The sequence below is a fragment of the Bos grunniens genome, chromosome 20 (genome assembly GCF_055505025.1).
Source record: "Bos grunniens cultivar Pamir isolate PY7600 chromosome 20, Bosgru_T2T1.0, whole genome shotgun sequence".
Lineage (NCBI taxonomy): Eukaryota > Metazoa > Chordata > Mammalia > Artiodactyla > Bovidae > Bos > Bos grunniens.
The window spans coordinates 73045537-73053324 of NC_141184.1; positions in this window are offsets into that span (position 1 = coordinate 73045537).

Below are 7788 nucleotides of genomic sequence, written 5' to 3' on the forward strand. Positions count from 1 at the left end.
TTCGATGATCCAGCAGATGTTGGCAATTTGATTTCTGGTTCCTCTGCCTTTTCTAAAACCAGCTTGAACATCTGGAAGTTCACGGTGCACGTATTGCTGAAGCCTGGCTTGGGGAATTTTGAGCATTACTTTACTAGCAACAAAGATCTGTCTAGTCAAAGCTATAGTTTTTCCAGCAGTCATGTATGGATGTGAGAGTTGGACTCTAAAGAAAGCTGAGGGCCGAAGAATTGATGCATTTGAACTGTGGTGTTGGAGAAGACTTTTGAATGTCCCTTGGACTACAAGGAGATCGAACCAGTCCATCCCAAAGGAGATCAGTCCTGGGTGTTCATTGGAAGGACTGATGTTGAAGCTAAAACTCCAACACTTTGGCCACCTGATGAGAAGAGCTGACGCATTTGAAAAGACCCTGATGCTTGGAAAGGTTGAGGGGAGGAGGAGAAGGGGACAACAGAGGATGAGATGGCTGGATGGCATCACTGACTCAATGGACATGGGTTTGGGTGGACTCCGGGAGTTGGTGATGGACAGGGAGGCCTGGTTTGCTGCAGTACATGGGGTCTCAAAGAGTCAGACACGACTGAGGGACTGAACTGAACTGAATATGTATGTGTCTTATTTTTGTACTTGCAAGATACTTTGCAAATATTATTTTCATATTTTGCTTCATATTTACATGTCAAAAAAGAATGGTGTTTCAGAATTGTAAATAATAATCTTAAGGAGGCAAAAGTTATCAAAGTAACTGAATGAATATGTAGTAAATAATGTAAATTAACCAAATCTTACTTATTTTCCCAATTGAATTATCTCCTCAAGTGGATCAGTTGTTTGGAGTTACATTTTCATAAAGATCATCCATTCATCTTCCCAGATAGTTGCGAATATCTGGTAATAACTGATATTTTTCAATATCCCCATCTCTGTGTTTGCTTATAGTGTTTAATAGCCTTCCATAGAGACCTCAGTTCTGCCTTCATGTGTAAATTAAGCATAAACCATAATCCGTGACCTTCAGCCACGAACTACAGAGTTTAATACCAGATATTTTGGGTGAGGAATTTTTTAAAAAGATGCTTACAATATATGCCATTCTTATCTCTCTTGTTAATAAGTACAAGTACTAGGAAATAAAGAGGCCAGAATATATTGCTTCATTTCACAGAGACATCATTCATACAAATCTCTGTCTCTCGGAATGAGGCTTAAAATAAGACATTATTCTGCCTGCCTCATTCAGTCTGGATTCATGAACAGTTCAGGTTGTGGGGTGGTGGTTGCTTTTCGCTAGTAAATCAAACTGTATGAGAAAACTCATATACTGATTTTAATTCCTATTGCGTGGGGATTTCTTATGTTATGTCGGTTCAGTTCAGTTCAGTTGCTCAGTCCTGTCCGACTCTTCGTGACCCCATGAATCGCAGCACGCCAGGCCTCCCTGTCCATCACCAACTCCTGGACTTCACTTAGACTCATGTCCATCGAGTCAGTCATGCCATCCAGCCATCTCATCCTCTGTCGTCCCCTTCTCCTCTTGCCCCCAATCCCTCCCAGCATCGGAGTCTTTTCCAAAGAGTCAACTCTTTGCATGAGGTGGCCAAAGTACTGGAGTTTCAGCTTTAGCATCATTCCTTCCAAAGAAATCCCAGGGCTGATCTCCTTCAGAATGGACTGGTTGGATCTCCTTGCAGTCCAAGGGACTCTCAGGAGTCTTCTCCAACACCACAGTTCAAAAGCATCAATTCTTCGGTGCTCAGCCTTCTTCATGGTCCAACTCTCACATCCAAACATGACTACAGGAAAAACCATAGCCTTGACTAGACGGACCTTTGTTGGCAAAGTAATGTCTCTGCTTTTGAATATGCTATCTAGGTTGTTCATAACTTTTCTTCCAAGGAGTAAGCGTCTTTTAATTTCATGGCTGCAGTCACCATCTGCAGTGATTTTGGAGCCCCCCAAAATAAAGTCTGATACTGTTTCCACTATTTCCCCATCTATTTCCCATGAAGTGATGGGTGCAGATGCTGTGATCTTCGTTTTCTGCATGTCGAGCTTTAAGCCAACTTTTTCACTCTCCACTTTCACTTTCATCAAGAGGCTTTTTAGTTCCTCTTCACTTTCTGCCATAAGGGTGGTGTCATCTGCATTTCTGAGGTTACTGATATTATCCTGGCAATCTTGATTCCAGCTTGTGTTTCTTCCAGTCCAGCATTTCTCATGATGTACTCTGCATAGAAATTAAATAAGCACGGTGACAATATACAGCCTTGATGTACTCCTTTTCCTATTTGGAACCAGTCTGTTTTTCCATGTCCAGTTCTAACTGTTGCTTCCTGACCTGCATACAGATTTCTCAAGAGGCAGGTCAGGGGTTCTGGTATTCCCATCTCTTTCAGAATTTTATACAGTTTATTGTGATCCATGCAGTCAAAGGCTTTGGCATAGTCAATAAAGCAGAAATAGATGTTTTTCTGGAACTCTCTTGCTTTTTCCATGATCCAGCAGATGTTGGCAATTTGATCTCTGGTTCCTGTGCCTTTTCTAAAACCAGCTTGAACATCTGGAAGTTCACGGTTCGTGTATTGCTGAAGCCTGGCTTGGAGAATTTTGAGCATTACTTTACTAGCATGTGAGATGAGTGCAATTGTGCGGTACTTTGAGCATTCTTTGGCATTGCTTTCTTTGGGATTGGAATGAAAACTGACCTTTTCCAGTCCTGTGGCCACTGCTGAGTTTTCCAAATTTGCTGGCATATTCAGTGCAGCACTTTCACAGCATCACCTTTCAGGAGTTGAAATAGCTCCTCTGGAGTTCCATCACCTCACTAACTTTGATCATAGTGATGCTTTCTAAGGCCCACTTGACTTCACATTCCAGGATGTCTGGCTCTAGGTCAGTGATCACACCGTCGTGATTATCTGGGTCGTGAAGATCTTTTCTGTACAGTTCTTCTATGTATTCTTGCCACCTCTTCTTAATATCTGCTGCTTCTGTTAGGTCCATACCATTTCTGTCCTTTATCGAGCCCATCTTTGCATGAAATGTCCCCTTGGTATCTCTAATTTTCTTGAAGAGATCTCTAGTCTTTCCCATCCTGTTGTTTTCCTCTATTTCTTTGCATTGATCGCTGAGGAAGGCTTGCTTATCTCTCCTTGCTGTTCTTTGGAACTCTGCATTCAGATGCTTATATCTTTCCTTATCTCCTTTGCTTTTCACTTCTCTTCTTTTTACAGCTAAGTCATACAGTGACTCACTTAGTGGCTCAGTCACACACTTGAGAATGTAAGGAACAACACTTCTTGAAACAGGCAATATCGAAAACAATAGCAGTAATAGTAGAATCATAAGAAGTTAAGTCAAGAACTTCTATTAGGTGTAGCCCAGTGACATCTCCATGTCATCTGACTTAGTTTGCTAAATGACTATAGCTTGCTGTTGATATCCTGCTTGTAGATCCTGAGCATCTGATCTTTATTCAATGACTGGTTATTGAGATAAGCTTTAGAAACAAACTCAGAATGTCCTTTTTAACAACTTAATTCAACCTCTTAGCAATGTAACATAACCACAAGGAACTATCTAAGGAGTGAGTCTTAGTAAATACAGACCTTAATTAAAAAAAACTGGAACTTAATATTCAGTGAAACATAATAGATGCCATAGGCCTGACTTCAGTTAGGTGGATTTTTCTTTTAGAGCTCCCCGGTATACGTTGAGATTTCTGTATATGTCGGGAGACAGTCTTTTTATTTACCTGATAAGGCTGTTCAGAACCCAAGTGTCTCCAGTTTCTGGAGGGATGAGGCAGAGAGAAAAAAGGTATAATTTTACCCATAGGAGTAAATCACTAGATTGTTTTAAACGATCAGTAACTCGAGGAGAAGTGCTTCTTTATATCTGAAAACACAGAGTAAAAGTCAACAATATGTCAGACAAAAAGTCGTGAAAATTGTGGTCATATTTAGCGGTCTACTCCATCCCATGCAATTGATCCCTTTGTTCTGCTGTCCTTGCCCAATGACCAAGGACATCAGTGAAAGCAATAGTCTCGAAGAGACTCATGAAGTTTTTGTGAACGTCTGTATGACCTGTCCAGCAAAGTGGGTGCCCTGATCACTGGAGATTGTGGAAAGCACCTTTTAACCATTTTTTTCTATTCTGAGATATTAATCCTGAAGCCAGGAAAGGCATTATCAAATAAAAATGAGGTTTGTCAGGGAGCCAGGAAAAGCCAAGTGGCCATCTTGGACCTCTCATAGCCCCAACTCTTTGGTTTATGGCCATTTTTAATCCATTTTAAATTCCCTGAAGACATGTTAACTTTTGTAGAAGCAGAATGAGCTTTGTTCATATGTGCTGTAGTCTGTTCTCAAAAGCCACATTCCAAGAAAACTTTGTTCTTTTAATCAGTGAGAGAAAACCAAATTCCAGTTTGGTAACAGCTTATATTCACTGTGAAACAATAGTTATTCACTTAGTCATAGTAACAATAAGACTTCAAAGGCAGTTTAATGTCTTAACAAACTTGTAGCATGCACAAAACTCTTCTTTCACTTGCAGCACACCTGGTTACACTTTCTGTATTCATCACTTCATTTGTCCATTTAGAGGACAGCCACCTGTACGTTTAGACTTACTTTGCTTTTCCTTAATAGAATGGAATTCCATTCCTTATTACTTTTTATTAAAAACACACATCTTACTTTTCTTCAGAAACCATGACTTGTACTTTACATCATCATTCTGTAGATTGGTAAGGATAAATCACCCAAAGTTATATCATTTATAAAAGTATCTTCACAATGCCTCTGTTAATTAGATCAATAAACAAACATCAATATCATGTATCAGTTCAGTAATGATTATTTCCCAGATCACACAAGCCTCAAATTCATTTACTTTAATTTTCTTGAATTTAGAATTGTTTGATTTGTAAGCACTGACTTCTCTTTAGGCCAATTAATTAGAGCTCATTGAACCACTTAGCCTTTAGCAATTTTTTCCAAGGATGGAGACATACACCGAGACACACACATATCTGGACAGACAGAAACCTCACAGTTTTCCACCTGAAATTTAAAATGTCTCTTTGTCCCTTTTAATTTCTTGGCTTGAGTTCCAGCTCATGGCTGGAGTCCCAGATAGAGTGGGCTGTGTATCTCAAGGACATGATAAGAGTTAACTCAGGTTTTTCCCCAGGCATGTTTCTGTTTCTCAGGCAGGATCAGAGCTCCCCAAAAGAGTATTTTCACAAGTCAAACTTTTAGTAATTACATGTGCAAAAAGAACCAGTTTTGCAATTTCAAAAAGATTCCATTTTACCTAGTTTTCTCCGGAGTCTAAAGAATACACATGGCCATTCAGGGTTCAAAATGTCATTTCTCCTTCATGTAGTCATAGCTTCATAGCTAAACTTTAAACCAGAGAGTGCTCAGATGGGCTCTGATGACAGGGGTAGACTGATCGATAAGATGTCCCAGCAGGGATTCTCTCTCTGGGCAGGAGAGGTCTTCTCTTAAAGCAAAGAAACCCCATATATAAGGGATTTTTAGGCCTTGAGGATCAAAATTATCCCAGGTTTTCAAGATATTATTCAAGGGGGGTGGTTCTGGACTGTTAGGCCCCATCTGTAAGAGAGAAAAAAGCAGTGCCCAGTGCCATGGCTTTTTTCTACCAGAGGTGTCTGCCCCTGCTCTAGACGGGGTTGGAGACTGATTTTCCACCTAAGCTTCCTTCCCTGGCCAGAGCTAACCTGTCTCTTACAGGTGAAGGTGTCCTACTCCCAACCCCCCTCGTTCTACCACCCAGGCATGGTGGAGATGCACCAGGGTTAGACCTGATGGCATCCCAGATTGATGTCCAGGTCCTCACCATTAAAACCTTGGTTTGATTTCCCTTTTATTCCGGCACCACCTGGGGTAGAACAGAGTAGTTTTCCGGATGCTTGCCGAGCCAAGACCACTAGGGGAAGCACCCAACTTCTGTGTACCTGCGCACATTCCTCATAACAGTATAAGTGGCAAGTCATAAAGGGATGAACAGAAAACCCAAGACATCCTCCTGAGAGTGGCCACACGAGTCTATTTAATAACAAAGGAGGCGATGGAGGGCCCGCCTGCGAGGAAAAGCTAATCCTTCATATTCATGGAGTGCCAGCATCATCCTTTTTATTCCTGTCCAGCAGACTGTACAAAAAGAATACCTAAGGAGTTGAGACAAGAGCCACTGGAGGGCTTCGTCTGCTCTGCTAAGAGCTAGCGTTACTAAGGGAAGAAGCCCAATGCACTTTCAATCTGCCCAAATCTGGGGTGTCCCAATCTGTGTCCTCAGGAATCTCATGCTCACCAGCAATGCCTCAATCCATATAGTCCAGAGGCATAGCCATGACAAGAACTTGCCTGTGTGTCTGTGGGGTCAGGATGGTGATTTCCAGTCTGAGAGATGTCCCTGGAGCTAGAGCTCCAGCTAGCTCCCTAAAGTGCTCCTGTCTGCAGTGTCCTGTAAAACTTGGAGTGGGGGCCTTGCTAGAAAAGCACAATAACAGCATGGATTGCAAGTCCCTTGAAAGTCTACAATCCGGCACACAAGGTTAATAACTTTAATTCCCCAAGCAGATATGAAATGGTCAGAGGGACCAGGAAAAGCTGACTGGGGAAAAGAAATTCAGTCCACATGCTTCTGATTTAGTAAAGTAGCTGCTGCTGCTGCTGCTGCTGCTAAGTTGCTTCAGTCGTGTCTGACTCTGTTGAGTCAGACCCCAGAGTTGGCAGCCCACCAGGCTCCCCCACCCCTGGGGTTCTCCAAGCAAGAGTACTGTAGTGGATTGCCCTTTCCTTCTCCAATGCAGGAAAGTGAAAAGGGAAAGTGAAGTCACTCAGTCGTGTCCAACTCTTAGCGACCCCATGCACTGCAGCCTACCAGGCTCCTCCACCCATGGGATTTTCCAGGCAAGAGTACTGGAGTGGGGTGCCATTGCCTTCTCCGTAGTAAAGTAGAGACCACAGTAAAAGAGCAAAAGAATCTCAACTCTGAGTGTTCTTATCTTGTCTTGAAGATCTTGGACAAGCCCCCAAGATGATAACCTAGCAGTCAACGGTGACCGATGCCACTGGATTCATGGTGTCTAAGAAGAAGATATTACTCTGGGGCCAAAGACAGTCTCAGTCACTCAGAGCTTTGTGTATATTTTATTTAAAGTGAAGGTGACAGAAAAAGCTTCTGACACAGACATCAGAAGGGGCTCACTAATTTAAGTGGGGCCATATATACTTCTCAACTAGCCTCTGAGAATAGACAAAAAACATCTCAAGGATGTGAGCGTTTTGCCCAGACCCTTTCCTATAACATACATCCAAAGCTCAAAAAGAGGAATGTCCTTGAACCTGAGATACTGCTCCCTACAATGCCTACTTGTCTTAGGTAAAAGAATGTGAAAAAGAAAGCAAGCTTGCCTCCTCCTTAAAGGGGCTTTAGGCTTGGACTCTTTATCAACCTGCTGGGACAGGTAAGTATACAGTTAAACTCAGAAAACTCTAATGTTGTAATGGTGGTGAGTAAAGCATTTGTATAACATACCACTGATAACTCATATAAGTATATCACTTATAAATTCAGTATGAAGGTCAAAAGATAAAATATCAAAATAATGATAACTACAAAATGAAATAATGGAACCATGTTTGAAGAATTAGATGACAGTATGATACGAAGTCAACAAACAGAGACTCAATGAAGAGCTACAAATTATTTTTTTTAAAGGAAACTAACATAAATTCTGGATTTGAA